Source organism: Zea mays, chromosome 4, assembly GCF_902167145.1.
Source record: "Zea mays cultivar B73 chromosome 4, Zm-B73-REFERENCE-NAM-5.0, whole genome shotgun sequence".
Lineage (NCBI taxonomy): Eukaryota > Viridiplantae > Streptophyta > Magnoliopsida > Poales > Poaceae > Zea > Zea mays.
In genome coordinates, this window is record NC_050099.1 from 222855235 (window position 1) to 222872579 (window position 17345).

Here is a 17345-nt window from a genome sequence, read left to right on the forward strand (position 1 = left end):
TCAGAGGCCACAATACACCTCACAATCTTTGGGCCAGCAGCAAAGCTCTTTCAGGCCGCCAGCTCAAAGGGGAGAGGCGCCAGGGGCTTCGGAGGAAGATATGAGGATCAGACCAGGAAGATCTATTGCTTATTCTGTGGTGAGGACAAGAGCCATACTACAAGAATGTGCCAAATCACCATTCTGAAGCAAAAGGAGATCGCAGAAGCTGAAGCACGGCAGAATCAGCCAAAGCAGGTCTTGCACACTACTTCGTGCCACTCTCACTACATACCAGAATATGTGGGTAATCATCCTGCAGCTTCTGTTCCTTCGGCTAGTCATTCACAGGCTTCCTGGCCACAGCTCCTGCCCCCACCACCATTGCAACCGACCTATTCCCGAAGTCAGCAGCCAGAAGGGCGCCAGCACTCCCAACAAGAACGTGAATTCAGGGAGGAATTCGAAGCTTGCACAGTCAATAGTACTGTGCCAGAATCAAAGCACATTTATTGAGCGATATCCTACCTCTGAAATACTTTTATGTTCTATGTCGTTTTGATTTTCAATAAGGAACAAATACTGTAAATCTAGTTTTAATTCCTTGTAATAATTTTTCTTCTATCAGAATAGAATATATCTTCTTCACAGACTTATGAAGCTCAAAAATTGCCGAAGCTACAAAAAAGTCGTTCCTAAGGGAGCGCAGCGTAAGTTTTGTCGAAGCTACAAAAAAGTCATTCCTAAGGGAGCGCAGTGTAAGTTTTCTGCTCAAAAGTCATTCCAAAGGGAATGCAGAGCCAAATACCGCCAAAATATAAGGCGAAGAAGTTCAAAAGACATTCCTAAGGGGATGCAGAATTTATACCGCCGAAATAGAAGGCGAAGAAGTTCAAAAGACGTTCCTAAGGGGATGCAGAACTTACACCGAAAAATAAGCGGTGAAGCCGAAAAATAAACGGCAAAGAGATTTCAGTTGTTGTTCCTTAAGGAATGCAAAGATTGTGTGTTCCAGTGTGGGAGTGTGAGTATGTGTCTTCGGCATCATTATCATTTTGCATCATACCATCGCATCATTTTGCATAGCATCACATCATACATCATATCGCATCAATGACACGAGAATCAAACACAGAATTGATCTTTGGCGAATGCTTCGTACAAATAAAAATGTGCTAAGGCACTAAGCATCATAAAATACAGCTTCATCAACCTTGTCACAAAAGAAGGGATATATTGTTACGAAGCACGGACATTGTTACGAAGCACAGATTTCTTTCTTTACGAAGCATGAAAAGAAGGGAAGGTGTTTTTTCGCCGAAGGCTCAAAAACGGTATGTACACATAGTTTCATGCATCGCAAAGAAATAAATTACAATAATTTACATATTCGATTCAGAGCTATACACATCAAATATTACAGTCTTGTTACAATAAAGGTACATTGACCATCTCAAAATGTTTTTACAAATGGTGCTATTCTTCCTTAAGAACTTTTTCTCCAACTTCGTGCAGTAGTTTGTTGACGACCTCAACAATAGATTCAGCCATATTAATGACCTCCAATGCTTCCTTCGTTCCTGGATCGGCCAGGGGATCAAACGGTTCTGGTGGCGGAGATAATTCAGCTGCAGTGGAAAAATCAATCAGTCCGAAGCCACAAAAACAAATTCCGAAGCTGAGCATCAAAAGATATTACCTATACGTTTTTCACGCTCAACAGCTTCTTCAGCTCGCCTTGCTTCGGCTCGGGCGTCATGGATGTCTTTTTCACTTTTCTTCATAATTTCATGAGCCATTTCTCGGCCACCATTCACCCACACATCATTATAAAATTTTCCGCCCATCAAGGTTGCTTCAGCTGAAGGATCCTTCGTGACATCAGCGGAGAAGGCAGTTTCGGCCTGGGCCATGGTTTTGATGTGATCGCATCCAGCATTCTCCAAGATAGCTGAAATCCCACGCGCACCGGAAAATGCACAGACATCCCCTCGATCACTTAAGATTTATTCGAAGCTATCGACCTCCCCACTTATCCATTCGATAACACCTTCAGGGTCGCCTCGTATGAAGTTTTCTTCGGTAGAATAGGCGCCCACGTTGGTGAAGCTAGTTTTTATTTTCTTTACACAATCCAAGGATTTTTTAAAGCATCTTTCCTTGGATGTGCGAAGTTCTTCAATAGTTTTCTCCAAATAGTTCTTCCAATATTTGCTGATCTCTCGGTTAGCTTCTGCGAGTGCACATTTTTCTTTGGCTTCTGCCAGCTATTTCCGAAGGTCTTCAATTTCATTCTTTTTAATTTCGGCTTGAGCCTTGAAACTAGCTTCATCTTCTTTTACTTTGTTTACCAGTGAAATCAATATTTTTTCTTTTTCAAGACCTTCGTTTCTTAATTCGATTACCTCTGAACGAAGGTTGTTTAGAGCCATCGTATATCCTTCATCTTCAATGTTTTTCTAAGCCCTAAGTGCATTGCTAAGAATTAAACCTTGCAAGAGGAGGACAAAATTAAGTATGGCAAATAAAATATTTCATTTTCAAATACAAAATTAGCTCTTATACCTTCATGCTATTATACGCTAAGCTTTCAGCAAGCTCATCCTTCGATAAGATTGAAAGGCTATCTTCCAGCTTCGGGAATCTGATGCTTCTCCCTATCTCCCGGCAAACAGATATCTCTTTATTATCCGGGAGACAGTACAAAAAATTTTCTTCCCCACTACCATTAAACACTAATGCCCCCTTGGGTATTTTAATTTCCGGGCATAGTGTAGTGCTTCTAGCTTTTCTTCTTGAGAAAGTATCTTCCCCGAAGCATGACGAATGAGGTAATCAGCGCTTTCTTTTGAAGCTTCGGAGGCAGGAGCTTCAACCTTTTTAGACGTAGTTTGCTCTGTCGCCTTTTCTTCAACCACGACAGGCTCTGTCTTGGTGGGCTCTGAAGGCCCAACTTCGGTTTCAGCTTGAATTTTTGTAGCTTCGACTTCTGCTTGCTTCGTTTCAGCTCCGGGTAGCGCTTTGGAAGCTTCGGTAATTTTTCTTGAAGGTGCAGGACTCAAGGTTTTTTCTGTTTCTAGCACAACATCTAACACATTTGCCATCCTTCTCTTAGGAGTTGCGGCAGAACCCTTTTGTGCCTTCGGCACTGTTACCTCTGTTGAAGGGCTCAAAATCTCTAGCATTTTTCTTATTTCTTCAATTTTTGACCCTTCAGCCTTATCCTTATCAGCTTTCGTCTCAACTAGTCCAACCAAAGATAACTTCGGCATTACAGCCGTATCTTCAGTCCTCTGCGCAGGAGGAACAATTTCTTTTGTTTTGATAGCCGAAGAGGCCCCTTCGCCAAATTCAGGTATAACGGCCGGTTCGATGTAGCGTGGCCGGTGAGTCAGAACCTTCAACTTTTTTCGTTCGGCACAGGCTCAACTGGGGTGGCCGAAGTAGCAGCTTTCCTCTTTTTCCCCTATCCCCGCAACGGATAGCGGTAGTCGGGGTAAACAAAGCCGATGGCGTTAAAAACTTTGTTCAGTCTCTTTTTTCCCTGACCTCCGAAGGCTGCGAACAGTGCATTAACTTCTGTCTTGGAATATGTTCCAAGCAGTTCATCACTTGTAGCTTCGATACACTTCAGCCAGTCGTCGTTTGGTTCATCAAACTTATCCCCAAACCTGAATGTATACTTCAGCCGAACCAAATCACCTTCGCTAGAGTTAGTGATGGTCTCCTTCGGCATCTCCCAGCTTTCTGCAAGTGGCCATACTCTGAAGGCTATATGTTCTTGAATTAAATCTTTTGTGCCAATGAAGGAGCAAACAGTACTGAAAGCCTTCTGACACGCTTCGGCGACGTCATCAATTTCGACCTTCGGCCTTCAGAGGCTGAAGCGGGACCAGATAGGGCGCATAATGACTTCCTTAATGTCTTCCCTTGTTTTCAAATAATTCTTCACATAAAACCATTCCTCCATCCAAGCTCCGGGCCATCTCTTCCGAAATGTTGGCACCGGGTGGCTCGCGTTGGGGCGAGCGATAAATCCGTAACAACCGAAGTTGTTGTGGTACTGTTCTTTACCCATGGCCTTCGTCTCATATAGAAGTTCGTGCATACTGCAGAATCACTTGGCGCTAGGCTCTAGCCCCTGACTCTTTACTGCCTAGACAAAAATCCTCATCCTTATTATAGCTTCGGGGGTAATTTGATGGAGGAAGATCTGGTAGGTTTTCAACACTTCGACTACAAACTTGCTCAAAGGGAACCGAAGCCCAGCTGTTGGGGGTCTGCTTCGTCGCCGAAGGTCCCATAAGAATAAACACCTTCAGAAGATCAACACAGAAGCAAAGTCGAAGCTACCATCCGGGGAGCTTCGGCATAACGACATGCCTTAAGACAAGGGTGGCACCGACTTAAAGATGAAAAGACCAATTGACCCATGGTAATCTATGTCATGATTGTAACCGGTTGCAAAGGACACGAATGTAAATCCACACAGGCTGCGCCCTGTGCCTATAAATAGATGAACAGTACCCCCGTACTGTTCACGCTGACCGGTACTTGCTTTTGCATTACGCTTGTACTATTTCCTTCTATCAAGCCGAAGGTACAAATGTAATTCTATATTATTACTATTTATTCATGACATAATAAAGTTGAATTGATAATGTCGCATAATTATTCATGTTGCTTTCTATGTCTTACATGTTTCTTCTTTCATTAATGTATACTGCAATCATGAAGGTATGTCCTTCATGACCTTCGTCTGAAGATCATTATACCCTAAGGGAGATAATGTTTCGGAGGACGAAGGACCTTAACCCTTAACATTTTGTGTTTCCTTGTTCTTAATTCGTAGCAATTGAGAACAAGTCCCCAACATTGGCGCCCACCTCCGATGAACTCACTTCCACTTTTAAGCTGATGGCTTCGTTCAACAATCAAGTTGAAGTTGCTTCGGCTACGAAGCTGGTGATCCCGATAACAGGCGGTTCATGCTCAGAACCGGCCAACAAGAAGCAGAAGAAGGAGGCTCAGAGAAGGGTATAACATGTTGGGGTGCAGGGGCCCTTCATCAAATCAAAATGGTCTCACATCCCAATCACCTTCTCTCAGGAGGATCTTCAGCTCAAAGATTATCCTCACAATGATGCTATGGTCATATCTTGTGTCATCAAGGAATTTCTAGTTCATAATGTTCTGGTTGATACAGGCAGTGCAGCGGATATCATATTTGCTAAGGCCTTCAGACAGATGCAAGAGCAAAAAGACAAGATTCACGATGCTACACATCCTCTATGCGGCTTCAGAGGAAGACAGATTGTGGCACTCAGTAAAATCACAATGCCAGTAACCTTCGGCTTTGTTCATAACACAAGGACCGAACAGGTTCTCTTTGACATTGTCAACATGGAATACCCCTACAATGCAATAATTGCAGAGGAACACTCAATGCTTTTGAAGCAATACTTCACCCAACATATCTATGCATGAAGATACCTTCAGAACAAGGGTCCATTGCTATTCATGGAAGTCAAGAAGCTGCCAGAAAGGCCGAAGGAAATTGGATAGACTCAAAAGCGATCCACAACATAGATGGAGCCGAAGCTTGTGAACAGTACAAGTACAGAAGAGAGAAGGCTGCTTCGGCTGATCAGCCGAAACCCATGCTTCTATGTGAAGACATAGTAGAGCAGAAGGTACTGCTGGGGTATCAACTATCTGAAGAGCAGGAGAAAACTTTGATAAGGTTTTTATTCAACAACAAAGATGTTTTTGCTTTGTCGGCCAATGATCTCTGTGGTGTCAAGAAAGCAAAGGCTTCAGAAAACGTCTGATGATAAAGTCGAAGGTGCTCGAAATGAAGTAAAAAGGCTTCTCAGTGCTGGTGTCATCAGAGAGGTAAAATATCCAGAGTGGCTAGCCAATACTGTTATGGTGAAGAAGGCCAATGGCAAATGGAGAATGTGTATTGACTTCACAGATCTTAACAGGGCCTGTCCAAAGGACGAATTTCCATTACCAAGAATAGACTCTCTTGTAGATGCAGCAGCTTCTTTAGAGCTTATGAGTCTGCTGGATTGCTACTCAAGATATCATCAAATATGGATGAAGAAGGAGGATGAGCCGAAGACTAGCTTCATAACTCCCAGTGGCACCTATTGCTATCTTTGGATGCCTGAGGGGCTCAAAAATGCTGGAGGAAGCATCAGCAGAATGACAGCCAAGGTCCTTCATTCCCAGATAGGCAGAAATGTGCTAACATACGTTGATGATATTATAGTAAAAAGCACGAAGCAAGAAAATCACATTACTGATCTGCAAGAAACATTTGCTAATTTCAGGCAAGCTGGCCTGAAATTAAATCCAGAAAAATGTGTCTTTGGAGTGAAGAAGGGTAAGTTCCTTGGCTGTCTAGTTTCAACGAAGGGGATTGAAGCTAACCCAAGCAAGATCGAAGCTATCCTTCGGATGGAGCCGCCAAGCACAAAGAAGGGGGCCCAACGGCTGACAGGAAGACTAGCATCATTGAATAGATTCATATCTAGATCAGCAGAAAGAAACTTACCATTCTTTGAAATATTAAAGTCAGCCAAAGTTTTTCAATGGGGCCCAGCTCAACAGAAAGCCTTCGAAGAGTTGAAGCAATACTTGATTGATCTAACAACATTAACTCCACCCGCGCCAGGGGCTCCATTACTATTATATATGGCAGCTTCGCACTCTGCAGTGAGTGTGGCGCTTGTACAGGAGAAGCTTGAAGGACAAATTAAAAAGCAAGCTCCAGTATACTTTGTCTCTGAAGTTCTAAGTTTATCAAAGAAAAACTATACAGAATTGGAGAACGTGTTGTATGCTGTGTTAATGGCCTCCAGAAAGCTTCGACATTATTTTCAAGCATACCACATAATTGTTCCTTCATCACAGCCTCTGAAGGATATTATGAGGAACAGAGAAGCTACTGGAAGGATTGGAAAGTGGGCTGCGGAGCTATTAACGAATTCAGTATCGACTATGTGCATAGATCCTAAATTCAGTCCCAGGCGTTAGCAGACTTCATTGTTGATTGGACGCCAGGGGCTCAGGAAGAAGAAGCAAATAAAGATGCTGAAGCTTGGACAGTGTGCTGCGACGGTTCCTGGGGAACCTTCGGTGCAGGTGCGGCTGCTGTCCTAGTTGCACCTTCCAAAGTCAGAACATGCTATGCAGCAAGGATTGACTTCAACTGTACAAATAATATTGTTGAATACGAAGCTTTACTTTTGGGGCTTCGAAAGTTAATGGCAATGGGAATAAGAAGGGCAGTCCTTAAAACAGACTCTAAAATTATTTCTGGTCATATTGACAAGAGTTGCAAGGCAAGAGATCCAAAGCTTGAGAAATATCTGGACACAGTTCGAAGGCTCGAAGCTTCTTTCGAAGGATTTTCTGTTAAGAATATTCCAAGAGGGGAAAATGAGCATGTTGATCTGCTAGCCAAGTCAGCGGCACATGGGCTTCCTCTATCTTCGAAAGTATTTTTTGAGACAATAAGAGCACCTTCGGTTGAACTCCTCGAAAGAGCAGTGCTCACAATATCCCCTGTCCATAGTGAAGATTGGAGGACTGAGATTATATCTTTCCTCCAGGGTAACTGTCTCTCGGATGATGAGGTTTATAACAAAAGAATGGAACCAAGAACAAGACCGTATGTCATAATAGAAGGGGAATTATATAAACATGGAGTTTGTTCCCCACTTCTCAAGTGCTTATCCAGAACCGAAGGTATAGAACTGATGAAGGAGATACATGGAGGATTGTGTGGATCCCACATTGGGTCTAGACCTCTTCTGGGAATGGTTTTCCGACAGGGATTCTATTGGCCGAAGGCAGCTTCAGACGCAGCAGATTTGGTTCAAAAGTGCGAAAATTGCCAAAAATGTGCAAGAGATCAGAAGCAACCCTCGTCATTGACTTAGTTAATACAACCAATCTGGCCGTTGCAAAGATGGGGCCTGGATCTGCTAGGTCCACTTCCACCAGCGCGGGGCAACTTGAGATATGTCGTGGAGGCAGTAGAATATTTTTCTAAGTGGATTGAAGCGAAGCCTTTGGCTACAATAACTTCGGCTACAGTCCAAAAATTCTTCTGGCAGAATATAGTTTGTCGCTTCGGTGTACCGAAGGCTATAATTGTGGACAATGGAACACAGTTTGATGCTGAAACTTTCAAAGATTTCTGCAATCAGATCGGCACGAAAATTCGTTTTGCATCAGTCAGGCACCCGGAATCAAACGGACTAGTTGAAAGGTCAAATGGTATTATAATGACGAGAATAATGAAGTTAATCTTCAATCAGCCCAGAGGAAAGTGGCCAGATGAGTTGGTTAAAGTGGTGTGTAGCCACAATACAACTATATCAAGGTCAACAAGTTTTACACCATTCAAGTTATTGTTCGGTGACGAAGCTATAACTCCCGAAGAGGCTAAGTGGGGTCAATAAGAATAGTAGCTTCGGTAGAAGACGAAGCTAATTATTCTGTGGCAAAAGATACTATAGAAGGGACCAGACTTCAGGTTGTGGAAAATATTAACAAATATCAAGCCAAAACAATAAAATGGCGTGATAGAACAGTTCGGTTGAAAAACATTAAGCCAGGACATCTGGTGCTTCAGAGAGTAGCCAACCCTGACAGAGTAGGCAAGCTTCAGCTGAAGTGGGAAGGTCCTTTTCTGGTAGTATCTTTTTCAAGACCCGGTTCTTACAGATTGAAGGATATGGATGGCAACGACATACCTAGATCTTGGAATGCGGATGAGCTTCGACGGTACTATGTGTAAATGATGTAATTTTTTTACATTTTTTCCTATGGCACCCTTTTCCTTTCTAAAGGGGGAGAAAGGTTTTTAATGGGGCCATAGCATGTAATTTTCCTTCTCTTATTCAGCTCTACGAGAGTAAGATCCCCCAACCCATGTAAAATGTAAAATCTGAGCATGCACCATCGAGTGGAGAAAAAAGAAACAGGGAGAAGCTCGAAAGTCGTTCCTAAGGGGATGCAGAGCATGACGAAGCTACAAAAAAGTCGTTCCCAAGGGAGCGCAGCATAAGTTTTCTGCTCAAAAGTCGTTCGTAAGGGAATGCAGAGCCAAATACCGACGAAATATAAGGCGAAGCGCGAAAAGTCAACGCGAAAAATACCGCTGAAATAGAAGGCGAAGAAGTTCAAAAGACATTCCTAAGGGAATGCACAACTTACACCGAAAAATAAGCGGTGAAGCCGAAAAATAAGCGGCAAAGAGACTTCAGTCATTCCTAAGGGAATGAAGGTTCTGGATGTGGCTTCGTATGTGTGTGTTTGGGCATTCATTTGCACGTTACATTACATCATACATTGCGTAAATATACATTTATTTCGACATCCGTAGGATCATCACCATCATATCATAGAGTATAGACAATTGCTTCAGCTCCAATGACAAGGCTTCGGCAAATATGAAAAAAGCAGATTTATGCTTCGTTGTGTACGAAAAGAAGGGAAGGTGTTTTTCGCCTTCGGCTCAAAAAGGACAAGTTTCGTCCACATCAAAGCAGTTCATACATGGATGGAAAGGTAAAATATATTACAAGGTATTGACAAATTTACAGAGCATTGTTTGATTTTCTAAATTACAATATTTTTTTACAAGGATAATCCAAAAAAAATTTCTAAGGCTCTTTTGCAGCAGATTCATCACTTCATCGTTACTCATTAAACTTCGACTTACTGATCTTCGGCTTCATCATCCTGTACATAACAAAGCGGTATAAGGAAAGTGCAAATTTCAAGGAGAAGGTAAAGCAGCGGGCACAAGTTTATTACCGGTTTGAGGTGGCTTCGAGCTTCGTCACCAACCAAGTTTCGCCCACCCTTTGCCCAGATTTGAGTAACGAATCTGTTTCCGAGGCTTCGGGCCAGGCCAGGGATGTCATCCAAGTCTGCTGGTGACAGGCTGATGTTTGGTCTGTTTACAATGTTTCCATGTGTACAACCAACCTTCATGAAAGCAACAGCTGTGCCTCGAGAAGCTAGCAGAGCACAAAAGTCACCATGTCCTGCTATAACTTCGTCGAGAGCATCAACTTCACCTTCAATATGATCAAATGTGCCCGGCAGGTCTTCAACCGAAGGTTTAAACTTTTCGAAACTGGCTCCAACTGAATTGAAGACCTGTTTCAGTCGTTGAATGCACCGGGTGCCGAAGCCTAAACATCTTTCTTGAAGATCTTTGAGTGATTTCTGCAGATTTGAACTTTTTTCAACTTTAGCTTCGAGTCTTGTTTCGAAATCTTTCTTCTCTTGCTCAAAGCTTTTTGACTTCATGGAAAGTTCACTGTTCAATCTGGTGATCTCGGCTTGAGCTTCTGCCAGCGAACCCTCCATTGTCTGAAGCAAGAAATCTTTCTTCTCCAAAGCAGCTTCGCGCTCTTTAATCTTGCCCTCTAATCCCTCAATTATAATTTCGTTTTTCTTGTCCTCGAGGTCTTGCTGCATCCTCAAGGTTTTGCTTAGCAATAGACTCTGAAAAAATAACCTTCGTCAGGAGTAACCTTCATCTCAAAAACAATAATAAAACTTAGGTAAGAATTTCACCTTGAAATTAGAATAAAACAAACTGCCGGCGATATGTTGCCGCCGGTATCTACTGAGGTCAGCCTCAAGCTTCGGAAAGCCAACACTCTTTGATAGAGTGCTGACAACCTTCGCCCCAACTCGGTACCGGAGGCATCCTAAACTCTCTTCGGCAACACCACCGAAGAGCAGTGCCCCTGGCTGGTACCCGCAAGATATAGCATAGTCACTCAGCTCTTCTTTTTTAGCCTTAGACAACTCTTGCCCAATTATGTTTTGAAAATTGAAATTTCTTTTTTCTGAAGCATCTTCGGCAAGCTCCTTCTCTTTTTCAGGCATCTTCTCCCTTTTTTCAGGCACTGCATCCGGGGTTTCCTCAGCAGCTGCAGCAGTTTCTTCCTCAGCCATATTCAAAATCATTTCATCAATGTTAGAAAGTGTGTTTTCCAAATTTGTGGCTTCGGCTGCTGCAGCTTCGGAAGTAGAAGCTTCGACAAGAGCAGCTTCGGCTGCTGCTGTTTTCGGCGCTGAGGCCGATGACGGTGTTTCTTCAATAGCCTCAATGATAGTAATAATCCTTCACTTTTTTGGTTCAGCGGGCTTCTCGGCAACCGAAGGCTCCTTCTTCTTCTTCTGTAAAAGCTTCATCAGTTCCGGTCCCAGTGGACTTAGCTTATTAGGTAGAGATTCAGTCATTACCTTTAAAATTTCTTCTGCGTCAGTGGCAGAAGGTGTTGAGGGAATTTCTTCTTCTAAATCAGCTTTTGGCTTCGGAGATGTAGCTTTTCTTTTCTTCGAAACGGCCACCTTCGGCTCAGGGCTGGATTTTTTCTTTTTCGCTAAGTTTTCATCTTCTTTTATCATTCTGGCAGCTTGTCTTTGCATAACACTAACAACTCTTTTTCGCTTTGGCCCTTCGGTACCCTTGCTTAACCGTTCATAGTCAGGATATTCAAATTTCAGGGCATCCATTGCTCGGTTCAGCCTTCGTTTCGGTCAGGTGCCGAAGGCCGCGGTCATCAATTGATCTTCTTTCTTAGTATAGTTGCCCAAGATTTCATTGCACATAGCTTCAATAGTATCCAACCATTCTTGGCAGGGTTCTTTGAAATGTTTCTTGAACTTGAAATGATAGGGCAGTCGAACAAGTTCATTTCTTTTTCTTTTCGCCTTTGAGCTTCGGCATGTCCCATTCCTTTAACGTTGGGAATACTCTATTAGTCAAATATTCCTGAACCAAATCCCTAGTACCAATATGCTCAGACACAACTCTAAATTCGCCCACAGCTTCTGGGCATGATGACCCCGGCATCATGCGACACTAGGGCCTAGTTAACCCGAAGGTTAGGTCCAGTGGGCTCTGAACTAGCTTTTCCTTTTTCTCATCAACCTTAACATAAAACCACTCAGTTTTCCAACCAGTTGGCCATTTGGTGCAGTAGCTAACCACCGGAGTCTTCATATCTTTGCGGTAAGCAAAGTTGTAACAGCCGAAGTTCTCGTGCAGCCCATCTTCCCTAGCCTTCGTCTGATAGTGAAGCTCGTGCACCCGGCAGAAAGCTTCGGCAAGTGGTTCCACTCCTTGGCTTCGGAGAGCCCAGATAAAGACACTGAGCCTAACGATATCGTTAGGAGTCAGCTGATGAAGATAAATTTCGAAATTTTTCAAAACATCCGCAATCATTCCATGCAGAGGAAACCTTAATCCTGCTTTAAAGAAACTTCTAAAAACTACCACCTCATCATTTTCTGGCTTTAGAGTGATTTCTTCTCCGCCAAAACGAATCAGCTTCTTCTTGGCTTCCCCGAAGTAGCCCAGCTTTGTCATCATGGGCATATCGGCCTCGGAGACAGTAGACTTTCCAAATTCCAAGTGGCTGGGTTTAGATGGCATGGCAGAATAATCTATCTCTTCTTCATCAGCCTCACCTTTTTCAATGTCAGCCTGCTCGGCTTCGGCAGCAGGTGCACCTTCGTCAGATGCACCCTCTGACACAACCAGGCCTGATTGTCTCATTACATCGGAGATTGGGGCAGTCTCGGCAGCTTCGGCCTCCTCCACGTCGCGTGTGACTCTAGCAGTTGAACGCACCCTGGACATTTGATACTGAATTTCTTGCGGTTTTGACGAAGTTGATGATTTTTGTAGCTTTGCCGAAGCTCCCTCTTGTGACGAAGCTAAAGAAAATCAATGCTTTGATTGAGAAGACGAAGAATAAGCTTCGGCTGTGGTCAAATTTTTCGGCAGATCAACAGTGCAATAGTAGTAAATGCTATGGTAACTTCACACCTACCCGTTTGTTTATATAGTGCTGCAGGTGGGAAGGTAAATCGTCAAGCCGCTCGCACCAGCTGAACAGTCGCCCGCATCCACTGAACGTTGGACCATAGTGCGCGAGAAGGCGAACCACCAGACCGCGCGTGCCCGTCGTATGGTGGGACCACCTTACACTCGGAATATTTAAATTGTTTCTCGACAACGAGCTCAGGGAAGGTGTCTTTCGGACCTTCAGCATTCCGAAGCCTAAAAGAATTTTTCACGGGTCGAGCTCGTTATGAAAAACGATCTGGCACCGTGAAGGGGCTACTGTTGGGGGTCTGCTTCGTCGCCGAAGGTCCCATAAGAATAAACACCTTCGAAAGATCAACACAGAAGCAAAACCGAAGCTACCATCCGGGGAGCTTCGGCATAACAACATGCCTTAAGACGAAGGGTGGCACCGACTTAAAGATGAAAAGACCAATTGACCCATGGTAATCTATGTCATGATTGTAACCGGTTGCAAAGGACACGAATGTAAATCCACACATGCTGCGCCCTGTGCCTATAAATAGATGAACAGTACCCCCGTACTGTTCATGCTGACCGGTACTTGCTCGTGCATTACGCTTGTACTGTTTCCTTCTGTCAAGCCGAAGGTACAAATGTAATTCTATATTATTACTGTTTATTCATGACATAATAAAGTTGAATTGATAATATCACATAATTATTCACGTTGCTTTCTATGTCTTACATGTTTTTTCTTTCATTAATGTATACTGCAATCATGAAGGTATGTCCTTCATGACCTTCGTCTGAAGATCATTATACCGTAAGGGAGATAATGTTTTGGAGGACAAAGGACCTTAACCCTTAACATTTTGTGTTGCCTTGTTCTTAATTTGTAGCAATTGAGAACAAGTCCCCAACACCAGCCTTGAAGAAGCTTCGGTAAATCACAACTTTGTTTTCTTCAGGGGCAGGGACGTTGTTGTCTCCACCAGCCCTCACAATAGACATATCCTGAAAGTACCTTCCTCTCATGTTCTCAAGATGACTCTGTTTGATGGTCGATTTTCTGAAGATTGAATGACTTGGCCTCCAGGGCCGATCCTCAGAATCTTCGTCCCCACTTTCCACATCATAGCTATCGCTGTCACCAGTATCTTCAGATAAGCCTTACAGTATCTCTTTAGTAATTTTCTCTGTGTTTGTTTTTGCCATCGATTCGAAAAACCCAACAATATAAGGATCCACAGTCTTCTTCTTCTCAAATAGCTTCTCCTCTTCAGTCAGCTTCGTCTCAGCAGCAACCTTCTTTTCCTGAGACATTTTTTCTTCAGAAATGGTGAAAACACGTCTTTTAAACCGAAGCTCAGAGAGCTTGAAAATCTAGCAAACCCAAGAGCTATAAATTTGAGGAAAAATGCAAATGGCAGCAACAGCGTATCAAATGCAGCTGGTGTGAGTTCCTATTTATACGCCCAGTGCGCTGCGAAATGGAGGGCCCCATATGTCATTGTTTATTGCTATTCTAGCAAAGGGAAGGTGTTTTTTCGGACCTTCAGCTTAAGGCCTTCATCCATGTCGCAGTTTGAATTCGTTATCTTAACAAATTAATACTGCGAGGGGCTACTGTTGGGGGGTTTTCGTCTTTCGAAGGTCCTCAAAAATATGATTTAACAATGTTTTCCAAGTGTAACATATAAGCAGGTACCTTCGGACTCTGGTTAAAAGAATATACGATATGAAAAGCATGGTCGTGACGAAGGCTGATGTTGCTCCGAAGCTACGTGCAAGGAAGCTTCGGCTTAATGGCGGAAAAAGGAATCGACTTAAAAAGGAAAAGGCTATCTAGTCCCCGTCGAGTTGTCCATAAGTCAATAGTAAATATGAAGGGCATGAATGTAAATTTACACAGGCTGCGCCCTGTGCCTATAAATAGATGAACAGTACCCTCGTACTGTTCACACTGACTTGTATTTGCTCGTGCGTCACGCTTGGACTTTTACCTTCTGTCAAGCCGAAGGTACAAATGTAATTCAATATTGTTTCTGTCTATCTATGATAATATAAGAAAGATATATTAATAATGTCATATGATTATTCATGTTGTCTCTTATATTCTATATGCTTCTTCCTTCATTAACGTATACTGCAATGATGAAGGTTTGTCCTTCATGACCTTCGTCTGAAGATCATTGTGTCCTAAGGGAGATAATGCTTCGAAGGACGAAGGGTATTAACCTTTAACATTTTGTGTTGCCTTGTTCTTAACTCATAGCATTTGAGAACAAGTCCCCAACATACTCACTTGTGCATCACGCTTGAACTTTTCACCTTCTGTCAAGCCGAAGGTACAAATATAATTCGATGTTGTTATTTATTCATGATGATATAAAAAATATATTGATAATGTCATATGATTATTCATGTTATTTCTCATGTTTCATATGCTTCGCCTTTCATTAACATGTACTGTGATAATGAAGGTACGTCCTTCATAACCTTTGTCCGAAGATTGTTATATCCTAAGGGAAATAATGCTTGGAAGGACGAAGGACATTAACCATTAATCTCTTTTTGTGTTGCCTTGTTCTTAATTCATAGCATTTGAGAACAAGTCCCCAACATTGGCGCCCACCTCCGGTGAACTCACTTCCACTTTTGAGATGATGGCTTCGTTCAACAACCATGCCGAAGCACCTACGGCTACGAAGCTGGTGCTCCCGATAACAGGCGGCTCAAGTTCAGAGCCGGCTAACAAGAAGCAGAAGAAGGAAGCACAGAGAAGGGTACATCATGTTGGGGTGCAGGGACCCTTCATCAAGTCAAAATGGTCTCACATCCCAATCACCTTCTCCCAGGAAGACCTTCAACTCAAAGATTACCCTCACAATGATGTTATGGTCATATCTTGTGTCATCAAGGGATTTCTGGTCCATAATGTTCTGGTTGATACAGGCAGTGCAGCGGATATTATATTTGCTAAGGCCTTCAGACAGATGCAAGAACCAGAGGATAAGATTCATGATGCTACACACCCTCTTTGTGGCTTCGGAGGAAGGCAGATTGTAGCACTCGGCAAAATCACAATGCCAGTAACTTTTGGCTTCGTCCATAACACAAGGACTTAACAGGTGGTGTTTTACATTGTTGACATGGAATACCCTTATAATGCAATCATTGGTCGAGGAACACTTAATGCTTTCGAAGCGATACTTCATCTAGCATACTTATGCATGAAGATACCTTCAGAACAAGGCCCCATTGCTGTTCATGGGAGTCAAGAAGCTGCCAGAAAGGCCAAAGGAAACTGGACAGATTCAAAGGCAATCCATAAAATAGATGGAGCTGAAGCATGTGAACAGTATTAATACAAAAGAGAGAAGGCTGCTTCGGTGGATCAGCCGAAGCCTATGCTCCTATGTGAAGACATAGCAGAACAAAGGGTATTACTGGGGTCTCAGCTATCTGAAGAGCAAGAAAAGACTTTGCTAAGATTCTTATTCAACAACAAAGATATCTTTGCTTGGTCATCCAATGATCTCTATGGCGTCAACAGAGATGTCATTGAACATTCACTCAATGTGGATCCATCCTTCAGGCCAAGAAAACAAAGGCTTCGGAAAATGTCTGACGACAAAGCTGAACGAAGTGAAGAGACTTCTCAGTGCTGGTGTTATCAGAGAGGTGAAATACCCAGAGTGGCTAGCCAACACTGTTATGGTGAAGAAGGCCAACGGTAAACAGAGAATGTGCATTGATTTTACAGATTTTAACAAGGCTTGTCCAAAGGACGAGTTCCCATTGCCAAGAATAGACACTCTAGTAGATGCAGCAGCTTCTTCAGAGCTCATGATTCTACTAGACTGTTACTCAGGCTACCACCAAATTTGGATGAAGAAGGAAGATGAGCCAAAGACTAGCTTCATAACCCCCAGTGGCACATATTGCTATCTTCGGATGCCTGAGGGGCTTAAAAATGCTGGAGGAATCTTTAGTAGAATGACAGCAAGGGTTCTTCATTCTCAAATAGGCAGGAATGTACTGACCTATGTTGATGATATCATAGTCAAAAGCACGAAGCAATAAAATCACATTGCTGATTTGCAAGAGACATTTGCCAATTTCAGGCAAGCTAGTCTAAAGTTAAATCCAGAAAAGTGTGTTTTTGGGGTGAAAAAGGGCAAGTTCCTTGGCTGTTTAGTATCAATGAAGGGAATTGAAGCCAACCCAAGCAAGATCGAAGCTATCCTTCGGATGGAGCCGCCAAGCACAAAGAAAGGGGCTCAACGGCTGGCAGGTAGATTAGCATCATTAAACAGATTCATATCCAGGTCAGCGGAAAGAAATATGCCATTCTTTGAAATATTGAAGTCAGCCGAAGTTTTTCAATGGGGCCCGGCTCAGCAAAAAGCCTTCGAAGAGTTGAAGCAATATTTGATTGATTTAACAACATTAACTCCACCTTCGCCAGGGGCTCCATTGCTTTTATGTGTGGCAGCTTCACACT